The sequence below is a fragment of the Hyla sarda genome, chromosome 1 (genome assembly GCF_029499605.1).
Source record: "Hyla sarda isolate aHylSar1 chromosome 1, aHylSar1.hap1, whole genome shotgun sequence".
NCBI classification, from domain to species: Eukaryota; Metazoa; Chordata; class Amphibia; order Anura; family Hylidae; genus Hyla; species Hyla sarda.
Genome location: NC_079189.1, coordinates 80200470 through 80218740, shown reverse-complemented (window position 1 = coordinate 80218740; position 18271 = coordinate 80200470).

Here is an 18271-nt window from a genome sequence, read left to right as displayed (position 1 = left end):
GAAGAACACTGCCAGCATGTCTGCATGGTTCTTCAGAGACTTCGTGACAATCAACTTTATGCCAAAATGGAGAAATGTCTGTTTGAATGTCAATCTCTTCCTTTCCTAGGATACTTGGTCTCTGGCCAGGGACTACAAATGGACCCAGACAAACTCTCTGCCGTCTTAGATTGGCCACGCCCCTCCGGACTCCGTGCTATCCAACGTTTTTTGGGGTTCGCCAATTATTACAGACAATTTATTCCACATTTTTCCACCCTTGTGGCTCCTATCGTGGCTTTAACCAAGAAGAATGCCAATCCTAAGTCATGGCCTCCTCAAGCGGAAGACGCCTTTAAACGGCTCAAGTCTGCCTTTTCTTCTGCTCCCGTGCTCTCCAGACCTGACCCATCTAAACCCTTCTTATTGGAGGTTGATGCCTCCTCAGTAGGAGCTGGAGCGGTTCTTCTACAAAAAAATTCTTCTGGGCATGCTGTTACTTGTGGTTTTTTTTCTAGGACCTTCTCTCCGGCGGAGAGGAACTACTCCATCGGGGATCGAGAGCTACTGGCCATTAAATTAGCACTTGAGGAATGGAGGCATCTGCTGGAGGGATCAAAATTTCCAGTTATTATTTACACCGATCACAAGAATCTCTCCTATCTCCAGTCTGCCCAACGGCTGAACCCTCGCCAGGCCAGGTGGTCTCTGTTCTTTGCCCGGTTTAATTTTGAAATTCACTTTCGCCCCGCCGACAAGAACATTAGGGCCGATGCTCTCTCTCGTTCTTCGGATGCCTCGGAAGTAGAGCTCTCTCCGCAACACATCATTCCTCCTGACTGCCTGATCTCCACCTCTCCAGCCTCCATCAGGCAAACTCCTCCAGGGAAGACCTTCGTCTCTCCACGCCAACGCCTCGGAATCCTCAAATGGGGGCACTCCTCCCATCTCGCAGGCCATGCGGGCATCAAGAAATCCTTGCAACTCATCTCTCGTTTCTATTGGTGGCCGACTCTGGAGACGGATGTTGTTGATTTCGTGCGGGCCTGCACTGTCTGTGCCCGGGATAAGACTCCTCGCCAGAAGCCTGCTGGTCTCCTTCATCCTCTGCCTGTCCCCGAACAGCCTTGGTCTCTGATTGGTATGGACTTTATTACAGACTTACCTCCATCCCGTGGCAACACGGTTGTTTGGGTGGTCGTTGATCGATTTTCTAAGATGGCACATTTTATTCCTCTTCCTGGACTTCCTTCAGCGCCTCAGTTGGCAAAACAATTTTTTGTACACATTTTTCGTCTTCACGGGTTGCCCACGCAGATCGTCTCGGATAGAGGCGTCCAATTCGTGTCAAAATTCTGGAGGGCTCTCTGTAAACAACTCAAGATTAAATTAAACTTTTCTTCTGCTTATCATCCTCAATCCAATGGGCAAGTAGAAAGAATTAACCAGGTCCTGGGTGATTATTTACGGCATTTTGTTTCCTCCCGCCAGGATGACTGGGCAGATCTTCTACCATGGGCCGAATTCTCGTACAACTTCAGAGTCTCTGAATCTTCTTCCAAATCCCCATTTTTCGTGGTGTACGGCCGTCACCCTCTTCCCCCCCTCCCTACTCCCTTGCCCTCTGGTTTGCCCGCTGTGGATGAAATAACTCGTGATCTTTCCACCATATGGAAAGAGACTCAAAATTCTCTCTTACAGGCTTCTTCGCGCATGAAAAAGTTTGCCGATAAGAAAAGAAGAGCTCCCCCCATTTTTTCTCCCGGAGACAAGGTATGGCTCTCCGCTAAATATGTCCGCTTCCGTGTTCCCAGCTACAAATTGGGACCTCGCTATCTTGGTCCTTTCAAAATCTTGTGCCAAATTAATCCTGTCTCTTACAAACTTCTTCTTCCACCTTCTCTTCGTATTCCTAATGCCTTTCATGTCTCTCTTCTTAAACCACTCATCATCAACCGTTTCTCTCCTAAACTTATTTCTCCCACTCCTGTCTCCGGTTCTTCGGACATCTTTCCCGTAAAGGAGATACTGGCCTCCAAAAAGGTCAGAGGAAAAACTTTTTTTTTGGTCGACTGGGAGGGCTGTGGTCCTGAAGAGAGATCCTGGGAACCTGAGGACAATATCCTAGATAAAAGTCTGGTCCTCAGGTTCTCAGGCTCTAAGAAGAGGGGGAGACCCAAGGGGGGGGGTACTGTTACGCCGAGCGCTCCGGGTCCCCGCTCCTCCCCGGAGCGCTCGCAACATCCTCGCTACGGCAGCGCCCCGGTCAGATCCACTGACCGGGTGCGCTGCGATACCGCCTCCAGCCGGGATGCGATTCGCGATGCGGGTGGCGCCCGCTCGCGATGCGCACCCCGGCTTCCGTACCTGACTCGCTCTCCCTCGGTCCTGTCCCGGCGCGCGCGGCCCCGCTCCCTAGGGCGCGCGCGCGCCGGGTCTCTGCGATTTAAAGGGCCACTGCGCCACTGATTGGCGCAGTGGTTCCAATTAGTGTCTTCACCTGTGCACTCCCTATGTATACCTCACTTCCCCTGCACTCCCTCGCCGGATCTTGTTGCCCTTGTGCCTTCTGCTACGTCCGACCTTGCCTTTGTCTACTCCCTTGTACCGCGCCTGTCTTCAGCAGTCAGAGAGGTTGAGCCGTTGCTAGTGGATACGACCTGGTTACTACCGCCGCAGCAAGACCATCCCGCTTTGCGGCGGGCTCTGGTGAACACCAGTAGTAACTTAGAACCGGTCCACTAGCACGGTCCACGCCAATCCCTCTCTGGCAAAGAGGATCCACCTCCTGCCAGCCGGCATCGTGACATTTATTACTGTGATAATTATCAGAAAATTTGAAAAAAACACTACCCAAGAGTGTTTAATAACCCCATACATTGCACCATAAATGTTGACATTTTAATTACCGTATTTTTCGCCGTATAAGACGCACTTTTTCTTCCCCAAAACGTGGGGGGAAAAGTTGGTGCGTCTTATACGGCGAATATACGCCCGAGGCTGCTGCGGGCGAGATCGGGAAGTCAGCTGTAAGTACAGAGGCTGCGGCAGTGTGGTACAGCGCTGACTACCCGCTCCCCACCCGCAGCAGCCTCATGACCGCCGGTGAATTTTTCACCTCACACCGGCTATGTTTATTGCCCTATGCCTGGAACATACAGTTCCGGGTGCCGGGCAAGTGAATTACTAATAACTGTATACTAAAAACCTGGGGGCCTCCAGCTGTTCTGAAACTACAACTACCAGCATGCCCGGACCGGCAAAGGCTGTCTGGGCATGCTGGTAGTTGTAGTTTCACAACAGCTGGAGGCCCCCTGGTTTTTAATATACAGTATTAGTTTTTACCTGCTCTGGCCGGCCCCTGCCTGCAGCCGCACACAGGAGCCGGCCCGGGCAGATAAAATCATAGGTTTTCCTATGCCGGACATCCCTAATACCGATGCGAGTCCTCCTCCGGTCCTCCTGCGGTCTTCCTGCGATCCTCTGCCTCTCTATGGTTGTACGCACAGGACCTCAGTGACGTCCCGTGCGTACAACCATAGAGGCGCCGGAGGACCGGGGCCTGGTGAGTGACCGGCGGTGTGTAATCTTCAGCGTTCCGATCACCGCTCCTCCGTTCCCGGCACCTACTGCTATGGTCCATAGGCCATAGCAGTAGATGTGACACTGGGCCAGAGGAGCAGTGACCGGATCACTGTGGGGGCCGCACACAGAGATACAGCCTCCAGCCATACACTGTATATGCCATACACTGTGGGGGCAGCACACAGAGATACAGCCTCCAGCCATACACTGTCTGTGGGGGGGAACTGCCTACTATTGTGGGGGAACTATACTGCCAACTATTGTGGGGGGACTATACTGCCAGCCTTTGTGGGGGAACTATACTGCCAACCATTGTGGGGGAACTATACTGCCAACCATTGTGGGGGAACTATACTGCCAACCATTGTGGGGGAACTATACTGCCAACCATTGTGGAGGGTGGGGAGCTGCCTACCATTTTGGAGGGGGGGGAGCTGCCTACCATTGTGGGGGAACTATACTGCCAACTATTGTGGGGGGGAGCTGCCAGTGCCTACCATTGTGGGGGAACTATACTGCCAACCATTGTGGGGGAACTATACAGCCAACTATTGTGGGGGAACTATACTGCCAACCATTGTGGGGGGGAGGGGGGAGGAGCTGCCTACCATTGTGGGGGAACTATACTGCCAACTATTGTGGGGGAACTATACTGCCAATCATTGTGGGGGGGAGGGGGAAGGAGCTGCCTACTGTTGTGGGGGAACTATACTGCCAACTATTGTGGGGGGAGGGGGGAGGAGCTGCCTACCATTGTGGGGGAACTATACTGCCAACTATTGTGGGGGAACTATACTGCCAACTATTGTGGGGGAACTATACTGATATAAAATATTTTACTACAGTATTTGGTTCAGAATCTTTTTTTTCTAGATTTTCCTCCTTTAAAATTGGGTGCGTCTTATATGCCGGAGCGTCTTATATGGCAAAAAATACGGTAAGCATGTATGTATGTATTTCAAAAATCCTAAAATTAAAGGCCCAAGCCCAGAAGCATCATGAAGTCAAGTACTTCCTGAAAGACACAGGAGCAGTCAGGAGTAGGCATCAGCAGTACCCAAGAGGCTTTAATAACCCCTTACATTGCACGATCACTCGCGAGATCAAGCAATAACAGGTGTGTTATGCCCTCAGATGTCCGGCACGCGCGCTACACTGAACGGACCAGCGTGTGTCTATCTTTCACCGACACCGCTGACCCCCTTTGCGATAGGGATCAGGGATTGCAATTATTTGGCAGGAAAGAAGAATCACAACTAAGCGCCGGACATAAGGTCGGGTGCATTAAGTCCCTGCCCTTTGTACACACCGCATGTCTCTACTACCTATTGGATGGTTAATGAGGTCCTCGGATCAGTCCCGGCGGGGTAGGAGAAGGCCCTAGCAGAGCGCCGAGAATTTAAAGATCATTGTTGAAATTAGCATTAAGCATATATTAGCTACTGCTAAACTTCCAAAAATTTAAGGCCGAAGGCCTGAGGCATCAGGGAGGCAATTATTTCCTGAAAGACACAGAATGAGTCAGGAGCAGTCATTCGCAGTACCCAAGAGGGTTTCATAACCATCCCCTCACATTTAAAAGTCAATGTTGAAATTTGCATTAAGCATGTATTTAGCTACTGCTAAACATCCAAAAATTGAAGGCCCAAGGCCTGAGGGCAGGGAGGCAAGTAGTTCCTGAAAGACACAGAATGAGTATGTAGCAGGCATTCGCAGTACCCAAGAGGGTTTCGCAACCCCTTATATTTAAAGATCAATGTTGACATTTGCATTAAGCATACATTTAGCTACATCCAAAAATTAAAGGCCCAAGGCCAGAAGCATCAGTGAGGCAAGTAGTTCCTGAAAGACACAGGATGAGCCAGGAGCAGGCAATCACAGTACCAAAGAGGGTTTCCTAACCAACCCCTTACATTTAAAGATGAATGTTGAAATTTGCATTAAGCATGTATCTAGCTACTGCTAAACATCCAAAAATTAAAGGCCCAAAGCCAAAAGCATCAGTGAGGCAAGTAGTTCCTGAAAGACACAGGATGAGCCAGAAGCAGGCAATCACAGTAACCAACCCCTTACATTTAAAGATAAATGTTGAAATTTGCATTAAGCATGTATTTAGCTACTGCTAAACATCCAAAAATTAAAGGTCCAAGGCCAGAAGCATCAGTGAGGCAATTAGTTCCTGAAAGACACAGGATGAGCCAGGAGCAGGCAATCGCAGTACCCAAGAGGGTTTCCTAACCAACCCCTTACATTTAAAGATAAATGTTGAACTTTGCATTAAGTATGTATTTAGCTACTGCTAAACATCCAAAAATTAACAATGAGGGTTCCATAACCCTAATTGATAACTCAAGAGGGTTTCATAACCAGCCATAATTGGGAAATGTTGGTGTAGCACCATGGTCATTCTACTCTGAGGCATCTGGCATTGGTGGCTGGAAATCCTGGCTGATCCATCCCTGATTCATCTTGACAAATGTCAGTCTCTCCACATTTTTGGTGGACAGACGAGTTCGCCTTGGGGTGACTATGGCCCCGGCCGCACTAAACACCAGCTCTGATGGCACACTGCTGGCCGGGCAGGACAGCTTTTCTAGGGCAAACTCTGCTAGTTGTGGCCATAAATCAAGTTTGGCTGCCCAGAAGTCCAGCAGATCTTCAATGGTTGTTGGCATGGCCATGTCAAGGTATGCCACCACCTGCTGGTTCAGGTCCTGCTCCATGTCTACCTGCTGCTGATGAGTTGCTTTACTATGAGGGTGAAGAAAGCTACTCATCAGCGACTGTAGACTCAGGCTGCTGCTGATTGAGCTGGTACTGCTCCTCTCACCCCTCCCCTCCCCAGCAGCCATGGCAGTGGAAGGTGAGCGCAGAGGGCACCCCGAGTCAGACATGGGAGTGGACGGACCATGTGGCCTATAGGCATCAGCCAACTGACTTCGTAGAATGTCTCTGTAGTAGGTCAGTTTGTCCTCCCTCTCAGTGGGTGTAAAAAAGGCCCCCATTTTGGGCCGGTAGCGAGGGTCTAATAAGGTAGAGATCCAGAAGTCATCCCTCTGACGAATTTTGACAATTCGGGGGTCACTATGAAAGCAACTGAGCATGCATCGTGCCATTTGCGCCAGTGACTCGGAGGGACTACCTGCCTCCATCTCCACTGCATACTGCCACGGTGTGCCTGGGTCCTCTGTCTCAACTTCCTCTTAACCCTCCAGCTCCTTTGGCTGCTCCTGCTCCTACTCTCCTGTCCGAAGACTAGAAACACCGGCAATCTCATCCAACCTAAACTGTGCTCCGCTCTGCCCCTCATCATCCTCCTCCTCCAGTTCAGCCCCCACAGTGCTCATGTAGCCTTGAGATGTAGGCGCAACGTCTCCATTGCCGTGACCAGACATGGTTTCAATCATTTGTTGTAGGAAATGTAGGAGTGGAATTACGTTGTTCATGGTGTAATCCAGGCGACTCACAAATAATGTGGCTTCCTCAAAGGGCCTCAGCAAACGGCAGATGTCACATATGAGCTGCCACTGGTTCACATTGAAGTTACACAGGGGAGTACTCCTATCTGCTTGGATCATCAAGAAATCGGTGATGGCTTTTTTTTGTTCGTATAGTCTGTCCAATATATGGAATATAGGGTGGAATTCAAACGTGTGGCAACGTCACAAATAAGACCTTCTGACGTCCTTCTGACGCTGCGGCTCAAGGAAGGTGAGCTTGGCGGTGTACGAGTGGCTGAAGTGCCCTACACACATGGTACGATGAAGGGCCACCGAGATTTGGACGTGCAGTGGAGGCCGAGGACACGGTGGAGCATGAGGAGGCGGCGTCGCACACTGTAACAGGACCAACTGCCTGGGAGCGAGAGCGTGGAGGAGGAAGCAATGTGACCTGTCCAAGTTGCTGTTGTGGCTGTGCAGGAACCACATTTACCCAGTGGGCCGTAAAAGACAAGTATTGTCCCTGCCCGTAGTTACAGCTCCACACGTCGGCGCTGCTGTGCACTTTTGAACACACCAACAGGCTCAAGGACTAGCCCACCTTCTATTGTACAAACTTATGCAGGGCTGGTACTGCCTTCTTCGCAAAGAAATGGGACTTGGGACTCTCCACCTCGGCTCTGCACAAGCCATCAATTCTCTGAAAGGTGCAGAGTCCACCACTTGAAAAGGGAGGGACTGCAAAACCAGCAACTTGGACAGGAGCACATTCAACTTCTGCGTCGTTGGATGAGTGGGCGCATACTGTTGTCTCTTGGACATGGCTTCGCCGATGGATTGTTGGCGGAATGGCTGACTAAAAGTGGAAGAAGTAGGAGCGACAGAAGGAGGGTTTGACACACAGCTCCCTTCGGCTGAGTTGGTGGAGCCTTGGCTGGATGAAGGAGGGAGCGGATGGCCACTGGGTGATGTAGCAGGCTGGACCACTACATCGGAGCCACGGTTCTCCCAGGCTGCTTTATGGTGGTGAAGCATGTGTTGACGCATTGCCGTGGTGCCGACATTGGGACCTGGTCACGCTTCACCTTCTGCCGACAGATCATGCATGTGGCTACGTGAACCTCCTCCGGATGCCTTGCGAAAAACTTCCACACCGCCGAGTAGCTGATTTTCCCACCCGCAGTCCGCACTAATTGACTGCTTCTGGCGCCGTCTGCAGGAACCCCTGTTCCACTACCTCCCGGAAAGGTAGGCTGCCGTGACGCAGGTGGTCTCCCCCGGGCACGTTTGGCTCCTGAATTTCCACTACTGCCACCACGCTGACTGCCAACCGTGCTACCGCCTTGCTGCCTCAAGGGCAACCTGCAACTCTCTTCTCCTGATGATGATGAAGCCCCTTCTGCACCGGGCTCCCAATTGCGATCGGCTTCATCATCATCAACAATTGTGTGCACGTCACTGATGTCCTCCTCAGGTTCCCCAACAGTGTCTGCTTCAGGACCCTGAACACTTGCAACACCGCCTCCCACGTCACTCTCCGCATCACTACTTAGCCGCCTAGCGGAGCAAGCGGCGCATGTCTCCTCCCCTTCTTGGCTGTCCAGTAGCTGCTGACTGTCCTCTATTGGATCGTCCTCAGTAAATAGTGGAGCTGAACCCACAGCATAAGATACTTCTTTAGGAGAGGGAACAGCATAGGACAAAGGCAATGGGAGGACACGGACTGCTCCCGGACCATGCCAACTGAGGGTTGTGTCTGAGGAACCCACCGACTGTTGACTGGGGGTGTCAGATGTCACTTGTGATGATGTGGATGAGCCAGTTAACCAATCGACGATGACAGATGGGTTGCTGGTGGAGACACGACCGCTGGCTAATAACGGGAGCTCATGCCTCTCGCCTCGACTCCTGCTGCCACTTGCCCCAAGTCTGCTTCCAACTCAGCCTGAAGTATTTAGGCCTCTGCCACTCCTCTTTGCATGTCCTGGCACTTCTCTGCCTGACATACTTAATGCGTTTATGAGGGTATTACAATACGCTACACTACTCTTTAAACAGTATTTGTCTAGAACAGCAGCAGGTGATTACTTACGGCTGTCCTCCTTGAACAGTATGTAGCCCCTTGACAGATTAACAGGTACTAAATGGTACAATACTTGGATGTACCTATGCGGTATGCACTGATGAGGGCAGTAATATCCCTAACTATTAGCAGAAAAAACTCTGTATTTTTGTAATACACCAGCCGCTGGATACTATTGTTTGGACTTTGACGGTATGGAGCACCTTGACAGCTTAACAGGTACTAAATGGTACAATACTTGGATGTACATATGCGGTATACACTGATGAGGGCAGTAATATGCCTATTAGCAGAAAAAACTCTGTATTTTTGTAAAACACCAGCCGGTGGATTCTATTGTTTGGACTTTGACGGTATGGAGCACCTTGACAGCTTAACAGGTACTAAATGGTACAATAATTGCATGTACCTATGCGGTATGCACTGATGAGGGCAGTTATATATGCGTAACTATACGCAGAAAAAACTGTTTAAAAAAAAAAAACAGCCGGTTAATAGTATTGTTTGGACTTGCACAGTATGTAGCCAGCCCCTTGACAGATTAACAGGTACAAAATGGTGCAAATGCACTACAGTCCACTGAACAATCACATATTTCTGAACAGCAGCAGGACCCAACAGTGCAGCACCACAAAAAAAAATCCAGGGATTAAACCCTAAATTGCACTCTGTCACACAAATCTGAGCAGCAGAAATTTTGTGGAGCAAACAAAATAAACTCAATTGGGCTGAACAATCAGGAGATAAGATGCTTCAGAAAGTTCAGGCAGCTTGGAGACCTGTATGAGGCAGCTGACAGCTATCTGCCCCTCTCTGCTGCAATGCTCAATAACGTGAATAGGAGGTTTAGCTATCAATGATCCTTCTCAGAGTAACAGCACTCTGCACTCCTGCCTAATGCTGATGTGACTAGCAGTTGCAGTGTAACGCTGTGGTATGAGCTATTCACACACACACAGTCCCATCCTCTTCATCTGAGGGCATAGATGAAATGAAGAGAGGCAAGATGGCTGCCGATAATATAGGGGCTGTGACATCACAGGGGTCAGTGAACACTGATAGGCTGCATCTCACATGGGATTCAGGGTCAGCCCGCCTACCTTCATTCCCGCCACTGTTTCCCGCCCTTCCATAATCCCCTGCCCCATGTACTCACATGTGAATCCGCCATCTTAGGTCCCCAATAGCCTGGAACTCTGTAAAATGGAGTTTAATGAAACGATTGGCGTGATAGAATCGCGGCAATATTCATATTCGCTGCGAATCAAATTTTTCATGAAATTCGTCACGAATTCGGGTTCGCCAACTTCGATTCGCTCATCTCTAACAATGATCTAAGGCTTCTCAGCAACATTTATTAAACTAACAGAGCGTTAGTGTACTTTATGATCATGTCACGGCCACCTGTAAGTAATGGGTCCCTAACGTACCTAGCATAAAATGGCGTAGCACTGGGCGGTGACCACCACTGCCGCAACACCAGTGTCCACAGAGGGAACGACCCACTGGCAGAGCATTCCCCATGTCACCCAAACCAGTCCCAGGGCCACGCCTCACCACAGACATGGTGCCACAGCAGCAATGGACGACGCACAGCACTACACCAGTCTGCCGCGGCACCGTGTCTATGGGGAGACACGGCCCTGGGACTGGTGTGAGTGGCATTGGGGCTGCTCTGCCAGTGGGTGATTCCCCCTGTTGGCACTGGTGTTGCGGCGGGGGTGGTCGCCGCCCAGTGCTACGCCATTTTATGCTAGGGAAGTTAGGGATCCACTACTTACAAGTGGCCATGACGTGGCTAGTGCGCTTGCACTTCATGATCATAAAGTACACTAACGACCTGTTAGTTTAATAAATGTTGCTGAGAAGCATTAGATCATTGTTTATGTTGCTGATGTGCGACCATGTCTGTTTTCTCTATTTGAATTCACATTGTGTTTTCTATTCCCTGCTCTTTTTTGTTGTTTTTACTTTGTCTGCAATCTGCCCCTCCCCCTCACCTAGCCCTATATGAATTAGCAAGAAGCTGCACAGAGCCCCTTACTTTCCTGCAGCCTCCCAGTATGACTGGGAGCACATGGTATGTGAGCTTTTACACCTTGTTCACACGTATGTGGTGCTGTGCTGTGTCCATTGCTGCCGCAGCACCGTGTCTATGGGGAGGCGCACCCTGGAACTGGTTTAAGTGGCATTGGGGCTGCTCTGCCAGTGGGCCATTCCCCCTGTGGGCACTGGTGTTGCGACGGTGGTGGTCACTGCCCAGTGCTATGCCATTTTATGCTAGGGATGTTAGGGACCCACTACTTACAGGTGACCATGACGTGGCTAGTGGGCTTGCACTTCATGATCATAAAGCACACTAACAACCTGTTAGTTTGATAAATGTTGCTGAGAAGCATTAGATCATTGTGCATGTTGTAGATGTGCGACCATGTCTGTTTTCTCTATTTGAATTATAAAATATATCTTCTTATTTAAAAATAAGTGCATCTTTTGTCATTTTATTTTTGGCATCTTTTTTTTTTTTTTGTATCTTCTTATCTTAAGTACCAATCTGTTCCCTCCTCCCCAAAAAAATAAAAATAAAATAAAACCCTTTCCACTTTAAAAAAGAAGGATAAAAAATAATATAGAATATTTACTGCAACTGCTTGGCAGACAGCTATTACTCTTGGCTTCCTAATTGATATCTATGTTCGGATTTCTTATGGTGTTTCTATAATCCATATTTTTTATTTTTAGTACAGATGTGTGTGAGCAGATGTTACACTGAAGTATAAAACAATGTATAATATATGCAATGTTTTATGTTTTGTGGTATTCTGTGGCATTTAAAAAAATGCATTCTGCTCTGTGAAGTTTTTTTTCTGGCATTTCCTATAGGCTTTCTAGAAGACTTGAAAAATGTCAGGAAAGGACATGCAAAAAATGTCACTGAATAATAATAATTATAATAATAATTATGATAATAATTATTATAATCATCACTGTTTATATCGTTCCAAACTATTCTACAGCACATTACATACAATATGAGATATGAGACTTCATCTAAATTGGGCTAAAAACAACAAAACAAAAGAGACACCATAGAGTATGTATAAGTGGCCAGAAAAAAATAAAATAAAAATAAAAACATGTCAAGGATCAAAAATGCTGATGTCATATTGTTGTGCCAAACATAAGCACAACAATATAGTATGCAAAGGACTCTTGGATTAATGCTGCCAGTATCAGTATCTCCATGTATCCAGGTAAAACAGAAGTGATTGAGTGTCTGTTCAGTGTAGTCTAAGACCTGGTCCCATCCAGATTCTGTCTCTGTGTATTGGTTGCCTTGAGTTATGCTTTTCCTGAAACCTTGATTCTAGCCTATGCCCTGACCTCTTTACTAGCCCACTGCAAGTTGCCTTAGGCCTGCAGTCTGCTCCTGGACTCTGCTTCTGCCAAGCCCCTGTGGATACCATGTCTGGTCCTATCCATGTCTACCAGCCCAGTGTCTACGTTCTGGTCTTTTCTGTTTGACTTTACACCCACTACTGTAACCCATATTTTAGTTCTGTCTCTACGTATCATTTTCCTGGTATTCCTTTTCCACAGTACCTCTCCTGGTGTTCATGTTTCACAGTCCATTCTCATACTGTGCAGGACTCTAGCCAAAAAGCCCTAATGCATACCTAAGGGTTTGGTAACACTATGAGTTGAAAGCAAAGAGTTGGAAAGCAGAGGATAAGCATCCAAAATACACATGATGTACTAAGTAAAATATGCCTATTCAAGACCAGTAATGCAAAGAATGTTCAGTAGAAAAAGAAAAAGTGAACCTGGAGTGTGTGTCCTATGCATACCTGACTCTACCCACACTATCGGCTGTTTTAGCAAGATAAATTTCTATACCAAAAAAGAGAAGATAAATTGCTCATATTACATTCATGAGTAAGATATGAGCAATACACCTTAAATAATAGAAATTACATTGGTATAGCATGCAACTGCGATCTGGAGATGTATTGCAGAATACAGAGGTGTGATTTCTCATGTGCTATCTAACATGCTTCCCTAAGAGAACCCCTCACAGTTCATTAGGAAAGAAAATGCATTTAGGATCACACAATACCATTCTACTGATACATATATTATGCTAGATAGTATGAACAGCATTTGTAAGTGATATAGTGCTGTTGGCGAAATACTGGTGTTCCCCATTGGAATCTATACACACTGGTGATAACCCCACTAAAGAAACAGTCCTTGCAATGACCATTTTTGTGTTTTTGTGTTTTTCTGTTTGTGTTCTGCTCTAATTCTTCCTAGGCTTGGAAGAGTTAATGCTTTCACCCTATTGCAGTTCAGGTGTGGCTTTAAAACCCCAGCTATGCCTGTATTATGAGCTGGTAGAGATAGGAGAAAAAGCCGGGATCTGTTGGCGCATGCCGTAATAATGTTCAGTATTCAGTGTGGGTATAGTTCTTCTTTATTGCCAGATTTTAGACGCGTTTCGAGGATGCAACCTCTTTCTCAATAAAACATAGGCTTCTAACATCATTTGTCTGTGGGTGGTTTTTAAAGCTAAAAAAAAAGCCTGCGAGTGGACCGGACCGCCCCGTGTGAACAGCGCCGTTCAGTGACGTGGCCGGCGCACTTAGAGCGTGTAAACACTGTTTGTAAACAAGATACATGTGACATTTAAAACACATTTTTTATATACATCAGATAAGGTAGGTGTAGACCTTGTTTAAAATAAAATAAAATAAATAAAGTACAATGACCAAGTACGATATGACTTTTAAAATCTATATGGAAATATAGTGAAGCAAACGAGCCTCTGTGTGGAATGACGCGCTAGTGTTTAGAATGCGGCCCCGACTCGTCTGCTGTCGGCTCTGACATCCAGCGGCATATGTGTTGGGGGTTACTAACATGATTCATAATGGACAAGGTATACGTTATTTGTCAAAGCGAATGCGCTTATCTCCTGGGTCTGAGACGCCAACTATGTAGCTCGGTGCTGCGCGTGCGCACTCGCGACCGGGATGGGACTCTGACAGTTCGTACGGGCAGTGTGCCTGCGCATATTGTAGCTGTTGTTACGTGCGGGCTGATGCTATGGGAAGAGTTGAAATTAATCAGAGTTGCCGACTGTTGGAAGGAAGGGAATTGGAAGAATGGTTCCTGGGACAAGAGGACTCCGATGGTGAGACATGGAGGGATAAAAGTCCCAAAGAAAGGTGGGTTATGTATATGAGTAAAAGAAATTGAGGGTTCTTAAACCCAATTGGGAATAATTTTACATTGTAACGTGGGAAATGGCTTGTATCCCTTTGTAGGCTGTTGTACCGCTAGGGGTAGAATATATTGTTGCTAGGGTTGCTGTGTTGGATGAGTGTGTCAATACAGGAGAAGATGGGGTCCGACAATGTGTCCGAGTGGCTAAAGGGTGTATCTAAATTGCAAGACGATGGTGCGATGTGTACGAGGGTGGGTATCTCGAGAAATGGGTATTGGTATGATACCAATCGACTAGTGGTGGTATGTTATTGGTAAATTTAATTATAGTGTGGTGGCTTTAGAGTCCCACATGTTTTTGTGGTGGTGTTTGGACTGAAATTAAGTATTTCAATGGCATTTGTTTGTATGTAGCCAAGATGGAATGTTACTTGTTCGTGTGAGTGGCAGGGTATTACTGTTGGTGTTATCAAGGTTTGTCCAGGGATGTACCCGGCAGGAAGTATAACCCAAACAGTGTTTACACGCTCTAAGTGCGCCGGCCACGTCACTGAACGGCGTTGTTCACACGGGGCGGTCCATTCGCGGGCTTTTTTTTTAGCTTTAAAAACCACCCACAGACAAATGATGTTAGAAGCCTATGTTTTATTGAGAAAGAGGTTGCATCCTCGAAACGCGTCTAAAATCTGGCAATAAAGAAGAACTATACCCACACTGAATACTGAACATTATTACGGCATGCGCCAACAGATCCCGGCTTTTTCTCCTATCTCTACCCGATGATCCAGATCAAAGAGGGACACCCCGCTCTGATTCCCGGGAGGCAGCTCCGTTCAAACACTGACCAGCTCTTCATGGTGGTTGTGTCTGGCACACAACCCCAAAAGGTGAGCGGACACCTATAGTGGAACATATCCACATTTACCTATACCAGATGTTATAAAACACACTACACTCAGAGGAAGCTCTGCTCTCTTCTTTTTCTACATCCAGCTTACGTATACCTTCGGACTCTACTAGGAAGAGCTTCCGATCGGGTGATTTAGAACTACAAGTCCAGACTACCCTTGGACAAGGCTACCTCTATATCCACCCAGAGAGCATTGGAGCAAGCCCACCACACATCTATAAACTGTCTTCCTGATATTTTATTAGGAATAACAACCGACCCAGAACAGAGACATTGCAATTTAATGACAACATTGTTTTTATCTTTTATTCATCCATTTATTTATTTATCTATTTACTTATTATTGCATAAGAATAAGAAATATTTCCAATATTCTTGCACTGTATTTATAGCTTGCATTGTTTAAGAAATAAATATAGATTCTTGGTATACCCCATCAATCCGTGGTGTATGTTGGTTTCGTCCGGTACACGGCTCTAACCCGAGTAACATCCCAGTGTCATAACCTTCCGATACTCCCTTCCCCCTCGACACACAATTTATACACTCTCACCACTTTATACACTCTCACCACTCCTATATTTCCAAAACATGGATTACTGTATCAACCGATTGAGTGAAAGAGATAGACTCATAGAGCAATCGCTCAAACATATGGTGAACCCACAGAATAACACCTACACAAGCATAGAACCGGAGGATACCGGACCCACAATTGATCTCCCCCAGACCTTTCTTAACTTAGAAAGATTACTTAGGAGTGAGATCCAACACCACCTGGACCTCAAATTCATGCGGATATATATACAGGAAAACATCGTCCCCAGAGGCTTGCGACTCCGCCCAGAGGCGGCATTCAAGAATGACAATTTATTTATCAAAAAATGGGAAGACCTAATGCATGCATTTTCTCTCAAAATGATGCAAACCCTTTGTGAGAAAAGGGAAGAACTCTGCACGGAATTGGATGAAAAAATCACGGACATCACAAATACCCTGAATATGCACAGGGACAATTGGAACTTCATACGGATGGATAAACTCCTGACTATCAGGATTTTAAACCAGGAAAAAGACACCCTTGAGAAGAAAACCCAGAAACTCAATAGAGATAAAAATGACTATCTATTGGGAAATATCAAATTCTGGAAGAAGGCTAAAATAGATGAAAAAACAGGACCAGAAAACATGACGACCGAACCGAATGGGATACAGAGCAACGTCTCCAGAATCCTGAGAAGACAGAAAAACACCCCCAAAGTCTCAAAAATGTTAAACACACCCAACAAGCATCACGGAACGAAAGAGGATAACAAACAACAAAATGGACGTTTCTTTCTCAACAGCAACTACAGAAAACCAAAGGAACAACAGAATATAGAAACAACTGCACAAAATAACAAAGAAAACAATAGGGTTACAAGAATTAAAACCAACAATCCGGACACACCAACAGAGACTACGGATGAGAACAATAAAGAAAAGGATATGCTAAAAGAATACCCCCTTTTGAGCAGGAAACTCCTCTCCACCCAAGGTACCCCAGGAAGGATGAGGGAACTCACCTCCTCGAACCAATGCACACATAACAAAAATATCCCCCCAGAGACTCGGGAATCAACCTCCCCTGAAGCTCAGGGGGTCTCTGCCACCCAGTACCTCAATTATGCAGTTGGGATACTGGAAAAAGAAACACAGGACAAACCACAAGATTATGAAACTCTTATACAACAGGCACGGGAATTGATATCCCTGGCATTGCCACCCACATTATTTGGAGACGTACCCCAGTGTAAAGAAACAGAAACCGGGGACATCATCTCAGGAGAACTACCATGTAGGGGCAATCAGGAAATAGAGGACAACATCGAGGAACCAGCAACACCAACAAGTGAGGATAGAGGGTTACCGTCTTTTTTAGAGTTACCAGAAGCCCTCACCCCCATCCCGGGACATCAAGGCAGAACCGAGACCCTCACCACACTCATCACAGAATATTACAGCCCAGCAAGGATGAAGAGAAAATTCTCAGAAGAAGGACAAAAAGAGGATGTCGGGGAAAAGGAAAAAACCGAACACGAGATCCAACGGAAAAAGAACAAGAAACTACGATAAAAATATTTAACCTCTCCAGTCACACAATATCGGAGACGGAGAGAGAAGTCCTGAATAAAGGACTATCATTTTGCCCAACCAAAAAAATTGATTAATTTAAACTATTTGTCGACCTCAACAACTTTATCAGGAAACTTACCCTGAGCAGACACTTTTCCATGGTTGAAAACAGGTACTCTGAAACTACCTGTCCCACTAAGGAACAAGGGACACACCCACTCAACCCACCATCAAAACCCAGCGGCCTAAAACCGAAGTCATCCTTTTATCCCACTCACCACAAGGGAGAATTCATAGAGACCTTTTATGCCCTGGTAGCGGATGAATTTCGAACCAGAAATATGCAATTTCAAACACAACCTTACCTTTAAACAAAAAAACGCTATGAAAGGTTTAGCGGAAAATACAAATATAATCATCCGAAGTGCGGACAAAGGGGGTGGGATAGTCATCCAGGACCGTCCCACCTACCTCTTGGAAGCTTTTAACATCATACTGGACCCAAACTATTACAGAGAACTCACCACAGATCCCACCACCGTGTTCCAGAAAAAATGTCATGTCCTAGTAGACAGAGCCTACGAACAGGGAGTTATTGACAAAAAAGAACGGGACTTCATAAAGATCAGGAATCCCCGCATGCCAATATTCTATCATCTACCCAAATTACACAAAGACCCAGTGAACCCCCCAGGACGCCCAATCATCTCCGGGGTAAACTCCATTACAAGTAACCTATCCAACTACATTGACATCATGTTACAAAAGTATGTAACAGAGCTCCCTTCATACCTTAAGGATACACCCACCCTTATTAAACTGTTAAATCCGATATCATGGGAACAGGACTACAAATGGGCTACACTGGAAGTATCCACACTCTATTCAAACATTCCACATCATCGAGGACTGGAAGTAGTCACAAATGCACTT